Here is a 9,578-nt window from a genome sequence, read left to right on the forward strand (position 1 = left end):
CCTTACTAAAGAGTTTTTACCGTTAGCTACCGTCGGATAAGCTATATCTATCTAAGACCTCTACGACGTTCTAATAAAAACTATGCTCTTTCGGTTAAATGCGCAGTCGACGCCCGCTAAAGCTATAGTATACCTACTCGCTAGGAGAGTCGCCTTCGTAACGTCTTACGTCGACAAAGCCTATTAGAGACTAAAAGGACTAAACAAACTACCTACCGAGGAACCTTAACTATTAGATAAGCGGCTCTATCGGTAGCAAGCCGTAGAACTAGCAAGGAATAGTATTAATCGCTATAGAGCTACCTATATACGACAAGGAGGTATCGACACTATTATATACGCCGATAGCTAGTATATTGCTAGGGGTGTTAGTATATTAGTATGTTAGTATATATAGAAGAAGAAGAAGAAGAAGAAGAAGTTAAACTAGGAAGCGTAGGTCTATATTAGCGCATCGTAGGTAAGGTTTGCCTCTACTAATAGGATTGCGCTATTTAGCTATAATAGCAAGGCAACAATAACGGCTATACATTATCGCACTTTTAACGCAATAGCCGCCGACTGCTGCTAGTTAAATGCCTAAGGCTAGAATTGCTAGCGACTAGAGGCATAGGCAAGGACTTCGTATTAGGCTATAGCTAATTAAAAAAGCTCTTTACTAAAATTACCGGAGGCCTCCTTTAGTATTAGGCGCTCTAAATTCATATAGGAACTAAGTCTAAAGCAAAGCTAATAGTAGAGACCGCTACTCCCGCTAGTTAGAGTAACGCTAGTTATTAAGCTATTATCGTACGCCCGCATCCCCGACGAGGCACGCACTCTAGTCTACTACCGACGAGGGTCTACTACCGGCTAGGCGCATACTCTAGTCTACCGCTATTACTTCGCCGCTAGGCGCGTACTCGCCTAGCCTAGCTAGCTATTAAGCTATTATCGTACGCCTAGCCTAGCTAGCTATTAAGCTATTATCGTACGCCTAGCCTAGCTAGCTATTAAGCAATTATCGTACGCCTAGCCTAGCTAGCTATTAAGCTATTATCGTACGCCTAGCCTAGCTAGCTATTAAGCTATTATCGTACGCCTAGCCTAGCTAGCTATTAAGCTATTATCGTACGCCTAGCCTAGCTAGCTATTAAGCAATTATCGTACGCCTAGCCTAGCTAGCTATTAAGCAATTATCGTACGCCTAGCCTAGCTAGCTATTAAGCAATTATCGTACGCCTAGCCTAGCTAGCTATTAAGCTATTATTATACGCCTAGCACTAGAAGATAAAGCACTAGAAGATAAAGCACTAGAAGCTAACAGCCTATGTTAATTAGTATAGCAAGGAACGGTAGCTAAGCGATAGATATAGTAGGTTGGATTTCTATATACCGAATGTATTATCCTCTTAGTTAAGCTCGTTAAGATAGGTAGTTGTTTGCGGCTCTTATGCCTCTTATACCCCCTTATCTCCTTACTCCTCTCCTAACTACCTAGTACGACGGTCGACGGCACTAGCCTACGTAGAGTTACTACTATCGACGGTAGAATCCTCGATAGCGCTAAGGTCGCTAGTAGCTACCCGCTTAGCAATAGTAGTAGCCTCTATCTCCTCGTCTATCGATATAGTGCTATAACCCTAATAGTACTGCGTATTACCCTTCGTTAAAGTCGGCTACCTTCTCTAAGATCTGTATACCTCCGAGCTGCTAGATATTATTAGAGACGTTTGCCGCTAGGGTTTCCGTATAGCTTTGTATACCTATTAGAGTATAACTTTCTCGGCTCTACTAAATACGGTCGATAGAGGTATCCTTATAGGTATAATAGCTACTTAGCTTGATCCTAGTTAGATTAGTTATTATAGCACGCAAGACCCTAGACGGCTCCCGATTTAAGGCTACCTTCTTAAATGTAGCCTATATATTATAGGTCGAATTAGCGTATCGGTTAATATCCTCGGAATACTCGTAATTATAGAGCTCGAGACACTTATTAGCTGCGACGGTATATCCCTTATTACCGTTTATAGAGACTACACTCGACGTTAGGATTGCTTTTTAAGCTACTAGATTAGTACTAGGACTAAGCAACTAGCGTAGGTAGGTTATTAGACGGCTATAGTTGCCTTAACGAGCACTAAAGAATAAGGGGATTAGGAAGTCGACTAATCTACGAAGATAGCCGATATTTATATTCCGAATAGACTTACGTAACGTAAGGAATTACTCGATCTCCTTTAGTATTCGAGCTATAGTCGTAAACTGCGGATCTATACCTAGTTAGCCGCGCTAGGCAGCTAGAGATAACGTATCGTTATATATCTTATTAACAAGATAGATATACTAATTACGAGTAAGTCGAGAGATAGCGGCCTCTACTATTTCTATACGACTATCCTCGCTAGCGATAATTACTCGGCCTTTATCGATAAGCTACTAAATAACGAGACCGATAATACGAGATCGGAAGCTCGTCTTTAATAGCTACTAAACCTCGAAGAACTTAGCCTTGTCCTTGCTAATCTTATTGTCTCTATACTAAAAGGTAGTATTAGCCTTTAACGTCTAGGATACTAGTAATAGCTCCCTATCTCTATTGTTGTCCTAATAGGTCCGTAACAATGTAAGGCCGCAGTTTATTATAGTATAGAACTAGGTAGGAGAGAATAAGAGATTGTCTCGCTTATCGTACGTATCCTTACTCTCGACACTCTTATTACGGACAGATAGGCCGTATAGAACAGTTATCTAGTCGCTATTGCAGATAATTAGCGGTCTATTAGGTCTATTCTTAAAGTCCTTATCTTAATCTAGGTCTATAAAGTTAAGAAGGATATTATCCTAGACTGCGTATATACCTATAATCGTAGCCTCGTCGTTAAAGGATAGTAGTATAGAAAGCACCTTAGTCTAGGTAGCCGGTATCTTATCGATAACTAGCTACTTCGGACGACTAATAGTATTACTATTATCGTTATCGTCGTTACTAGCCTCTACTGCCTCCTTCTTAAACATAGCTTTAACGGCCTTCGGGAAAGTATATGCGATAGCCTCGTTAATATAGAATAGGGCGGTCTTCTTGCTAATCTTAGTAATCTTAACTATCTCGGTACTAGCAGTTAGATTAGCTACATCCTTTAGAACCTATACCTAGGCCTTATCCTCGTATATATTCTTAAAGATATTATCTAGATCGAGAGGCTTATCGTAATAGATTATGCCCTTCTTTAAACCGCCCTCTAGGATGCTCTTATTCTCTATAAGGTACGATATAGTAATACTTAACATTTCGTTAGTCTCGCTACCGCGCTAGACAGTACAGGTCTTTATACGATTAAAGTTGTCGATAGTCTTACTATACTGCTTATTAGGATCGTTCGCTAGCTCGCTAATCTTCTATATCTAGACCTCTATATTCTTGCCTATAAGAATCTGCATAGTGCGATACGAAGGAACAAGCCCTAGGTTACTAAGATACTCGAGTATTCGCCGGCTAGCACTATTGCTAACTAGAAAGATGCTAAGCGCCTTCGGGAAATACAAGGCGTTTACGTATACTATCGAAAACAGGACCTGCGAGGTAATTATTATAATCTGCTTCTAGATCTAGTTATACTTATCGATAAAGGTCTCCTAGTATTGCTTTTAATCTCGCCGTAGGTTAGGTAATAGTTCCTCGCTAAGAAGTTGATACTAGGTTAGTACGATCTCTTTAATAGTAGTGCTTATACTACTAAGGTTAAACTTAGTATAACTAAAGTCTAGATTATATATACTAAAGTAGTCTCGGCTAATAAGGCTCTTTAGTTCTTTGCGGACAATACGACCGCTAAATAGACGCTCTTCTAGAAAGACGTCTAGAAGCGACTAGAGATTTCTCTCGTACTGCTTTAAGCGCTTAGTCGACCGATAAGGCTATAACTAGCCGTCTTCTACCGTAGATTTTGCTATACCTAGCTTGCCGACTAGATACTTAATAAGATATAGTATAGAGATACGGCTCTTCTTTATTAAGGCTTTAATCTCCTCGTACCGCTTATTAAGGGTTGTCCTAGTCTATTCGTTAGTCGCTACTCGGCGCTGTTCTATAGCGGCCTTTTCGTCTAATTCCTCTTTACTACTATCGCGAGCCTCGAGGTTCTCTTTATCGTTAGATATCTCCTCGTCGTCCTCGCTAAGGTCTTTATCTATAGATACCTTATCCTAAAAGTTACTAGACCCCGTAGTAGTTCGGTTTCCGAACCACTAAACGTATATAGTTTGGTTTCTTAGCGGCGAACTAGCTCCCTAGTTCTAGTTTGGTTTTTTCGAACTATATAGATTCCTAGTTTGAACTAGAGACTGTATTAGTTTTACTATAAGGACACTCTTATTCGACTACCGGCTACGATTGCCGGCTATAATAGTAACTCTGTTATATTTACTACGCTCTTTTGCCGTTGCTAGGGCGTAGTTGCCGTTGCTAGGGCGTAGTTGCCGTTGCTAGGGCGTAGTTTTGCTATAAGGACACTCTTATTCGACTACCGGCTACGATTGCCGGCTATAATAGTTACTAGGTTGTATTTACTACGCTTTATTACCGTTGCTAGGGCGTAGTTGCCGTTACTAGGGCGTAGTTGCTGTTGCTAGGGCGTAGTTACTATTGCCGGGGCGTAGTTGCCGTAGTTACGAAAGCTTACCTATATAACGTTACGTAGGCGGCAACAATTAGGGCTTCGCGATATTCTTATACTTTCAACTTCTTCCTCTATACCTACACCGATAACAACTACTATACGCTGCGCCCCCGCCCCTTTCCCTTATAATAGCAAGAGAGAAGCGCGCCGCGCGCTAAATAGAAGATAGAACTAAAGACCGCGAGTTTGTTTTGCCTAAGCGTCTAACTAAAAAGCGTAAGACTAAAGAGGAGTACTCTACGAAGAAGAATTCCGTACGAGACCGCGAGAGAAAGGATAAGATAGATAAGGATAAAAGAGCTAAGGATAAGAGAAGAAAGGCGCGGAATAAGGCATTCTATCGATAGCTAGCGCCTATAGAAAAAAGTAAAGGTTAGAATAAGAAGACAACCTAAGAGAAGGCTAAGAGGAGGAAAGAATTGCGGCTAGTTTTCGAGCGTAAAGTTCTAGTAGCGTAAGTCAATCTAGCTAGCGGCCGTAGCTAGTAGCTATAGCTAGCAGCCGTAGCTAGCAGCTATAGCCGGCATATTTTTCTTTAACACGTTAACTAATAGCATTTAGACCTATAGCCGCTACCTCTATCGATACGACCGATAATAACGGAGATGTTTAGATAGCCGAGAACAACAATACTAGAGTTCAAGATACCGCGATAGAGCTTAATACTACGAATAAAGGAACTAAAAAAAGCGAGGAGATACTATACGTCGATCTAGTAATAAGTATAGTCTTAGGGCCTAACGCTATAGACGATAAGCGCTAGGAGTAGATCGAGCATAGTCAAAGAGACGAGATACTAGTAAAGGGCTAAGGTATAAGTCCTATCAATCTAGAAAATCATAGTTAAAGCTACTACGAAAAGCTAGCAAGGATTAGAATCGAGACTAGTCGTCTTTATATCCTCGATATAGAGTAGAAGTTTCTTTATTAGTATTAGAGCGAAGCCTTTGTATCTATAAAGGCAAAGTAGCTTGCGATTAATGCGATCGGGGCTAGGTATCTAGGGACGGTAGAAGTATTACTATAGGAGGAAGGGGTACAGGTAATTATTCTATACTCGGCATATATAGCCGGCGTTCGTAGCCGGCAGATACTAACAGTTAAATAGAAAGCGTTTCTCGAAGGCAGAGTGCTACTGCTATATAAAATCTTTACTAAAGCAGAGAGGGCTTGTATCCGGAATCTAAGCTACTAGTAGGATAGGTTAGCGTTAGAATTCTCTAAATCTCTATATAAGCCTCCGAAGGATTACCTATTTCAGCGATACGGCTTTATCTCGACTACTCCGTAGGTACCCGAAGAAGCTCGAGCGCTCTTTAAGGTCTTTACTAAGAAGCGGAAGGAGTTCGAGGATTAGGATTAGTTAATAGAGCTATTAGTTAGTCTTAGGTTTCGTAGTTAGACTCGGCCTAAGCATTTGCTTATCGAGTGTCTTATACCGAAAGAGGATAGATTAAGACTAAAAACGAGCTTAGATTCGTTAGATATAGTAGCTCGGTTCCGTTAGTAAGAGAGAGCCGCCGTATAGAAGGCAAAATTCAGGTAGTTAGGGTAGCTAGGAAAGAAATTCTAGTAGTTAGGCTAGCTAGGGTAGCTAGGAAAAAAAATCTAGTAGTTAGGTAGCTAGGAAACAAAAAAAAAGGTAGCTAGCTATTTACTACCTAGCTATTCCTAACGATACGATGCTATAAAAGAAAGGGTGTTTCTCTATAGCTACTAGTATATATCTACTACTCCTAAGTCCTTACCTTACCGTACGAAACCTTAAAACATGCCGACCGACATTGTATATACACTAGGCGCTATACTAGGAAGGGTAATAACGAGACGATAGTCGAAACAGTCTAGTATACGAGCGAGATTGCGACAACGTCGAGAGGAGGTCGTATACTTACCTTCGAGCCTATCGAGTCCTAGACTACGATTAGGGCTAGATTTATCCTCTCCGAATCCTAGTAGTAGGAATTCATTATAAGGTACTACTACCTAGTCCTTACCTTTACGGAGTCTAAGTAGAAGGTTATTCGGAGATATAAGAATATCGAGTATTAACCCGGAAATCTTCGAAAAGGCTAGCTAGGCGTATCTTTAGAAACCCGAGTATATAGAGCAGTTCAATTAATAGGTCTATAAGATATAGTTCCCTTTATACTTACGTTCGAAGGAGTATAAACTCCGGAAGTACTCGATACGATAGGGGAGTAAGGAGCGAACGGACATATTCTAGAAGTTCTTTATAGAGGGGGTATTACACCGTTATACGACTTCTCGACTTAAAGGTTAACTAGTAATTGTCTACAACTTCTACGGTTTAATCTTAAAACACCCGAAACTAGGGGATAGGAACTTATCGCCTACGAACTATCTCTATTCTAAACAGTATCGGGAATCTTAAGGAGAGAGGAGAGTTAATATAGATATAGCGTTCTAGAAAGAGGTATATCTTCTAAAATGCCGGCTACAGCTACCGGCTATAGCTACCGGCTATAGATTCCGGCTACCTAAATTAACCGTAGAGATCTAGCTAATTATTATAGGCTACGCTTAAGGAAGCTCTAGGATTAAAGGCTACCGATTTCTCCCCCGAAGACTTCAAGTAACTAGCAAACGAAATGCTAGCTATAAACGGTCTTCCGGAAGACTTCTACGAAAGGGAGTCTATATAGAAGATATACCTATATCTTACAAACTACCCTCCCCTATTTCTCGGCGCGACAACCTAGCGTATTATATTCGAAAAGAACAAAGAGGCTACGTTAGACGACATTCGGGAGATCCTCCGTAATACTCGCCGAGTAGCTATTACTATTAATAGCTAGTTAAGCCGGACTATAAGAGCCTCCTTCCTCTCGATTATACTATACTTTATTAATTCGGATTAGAAACTCTAGGAACTTATAATCGGATTCCCTAAAATTCTAGGTTCCTATACTAGTAAAGACATAGCGAAGCTTGTCTATACGGTAATAGATAGGGTTAGCGTAACAACGAAACTGATCTCGATTACTATAGACAACGCTAGTAATAATCGAACATTGTATAAGGCGTTATATATACAATTCACTCGTATATGTCTTTAAAATTACTAATTGTATCGATAGGGTCGAGTGCGTAGAGGAGATTATAAGGTCTATAATCTAGCTTAATCTTCCGAATATTAAGCTCGCTACGATTCCGGATACGTACGACAATACGCACGATAATAATAATAAAGAGGAGCCTATTAATAGCCCTAGCCCTATTAAATCGGAGCCGACGTCGTTACTAGTTATATCCCTATAGAAGTTTCCCTACCTCGCTTATATAGTTCAAATCGCGATCCGAGCCCTCTTTAAGACGCTTAAAATTGCACTATTAAACGACGACTAATAGAAGATCCTAGATAAGGATAAAGCAAAGTCGAAAGTCGAGAAACTTATTATAGCAATAAGACGGGATAAGGTAGAGAGCCTCGCTCTCGTTTTATATAAGGTATAACTTTTGTCCGTAGCCGGCACCTATAGCCGGCAACCTAGTATAGTTCTAACTCTTTTTCTCTAGCTTCGTCGTCTAGCAATATATACGAACTCGAGCTTATAGAGATATAACCGATTCGAGGCTATTTAAAAGAACCTAATCGAGCGCCCTAAAACCGATGCCTAGAATATCGTATAGAATAAGCGATAGCAAAAGCGGCCTCCTTAGCGCTTACTCCGTTTTACCTAAGACGTTAAGACCCGGTTCGATTCGACTTTCTATATAGTTACGAGGGGATATACTTTACGTACTGCTCTCGAGATCTATTAGAGTTCCGAGGGTATTAAGTAGCTCGGCCTTACCGCCGCCGAATAGCGCTAAGCAGAGTATCTCGTCGATATTAGTAAGTATTACGCGAAGGTTACTACTACGATTAAAAGAACCCGAGGACCGACGATCTACCTTGTCTTTACGTACTACAACTAGCTCTTTAACGAGCTCGAGGAAACCGTAGCTAAGCTAGCTAAGAAGAGCGTTCCCTAGAAAGTAGCTATAACGAAAGCTATAGACACCTCCTATACTAAGTTGTATAAATATTATAGTGCTACCTTTAACTCGTTCGGGGATATCTATAGCGTTACGTACTTGCTTAATCCGGTAGAAAAGGATATATACTAGCAGAGGCCGGAATAGAAGGCGGACGAGGTATAGCCGAAGCATTACTAGACTATTCTAGAAAAGATATTCTACGAGCGTCGGAAAGAAACTAGTCTAAATATAGCTCCTATAAAGAAAAAGAAGGTTTAGAAGGCTCCGATATTATACCTGTTTCGTAGGTAGGAAGTAGAGGCAGAAGAGGAAGCAACTACTAAAGTAAATAAAGAAGAGTTCGATCTCTATCGGCGCGCGAGTAAGTATAAACCCGTAGGCTCGGAAAGAGGGCTAATAATCTCTAGATCTTACCGGTCTTCTAGACGAATTTAGAGACGATATTCTCGCTATATAGCAGCGGTTAGAGCCTAAGTTTCTAACGATAGCGTCGGTCGCTCGGGACGTCCTCGCTATCCTAAGCGTAGGTATAGGCTATAAGAGGTCTTTTAGTATCGCTCGTTACTAGGGCCGCTTTAATCGAATATACTCGCCTACTACCTTCGAATCTATTATAGTATTCCGATACTATCTCCTCTACTAGAATCGCTAAGGCAGGTTACTAAAGATTATACTAAAGGAGTTAATCGAGGAATTAGAAAACCTTAAGATCGAAGAAACCTAGGAGCGCGAAGAGAATACGAAATTTAGTCTAAGCGAAACCCTAATTAGCGATAACGAAGAGGAGGAGGGCGGAGGTAGAAGGCGATACCGGGTCGAGAAGCGGAAACGTATATAGGCTTAGAGCAGCTTTAAGGAGACGAAGCGTTTACGTATAAGGTAATATAGCCGGCGTATATAGCCGGTATATAT

This window comes from Pseudocercospora fijiensis (assembly GCF_000340215.1).
Source record: "Pseudocercospora fijiensis CIRAD86 unplaced genomic scaffold MYCFIscaffold_2, whole genome shotgun sequence".
Lineage (NCBI taxonomy): Eukaryota > Fungi > Ascomycota > Dothideomycetes > Mycosphaerellales > Mycosphaerellaceae > Pseudocercospora > Pseudocercospora fijiensis.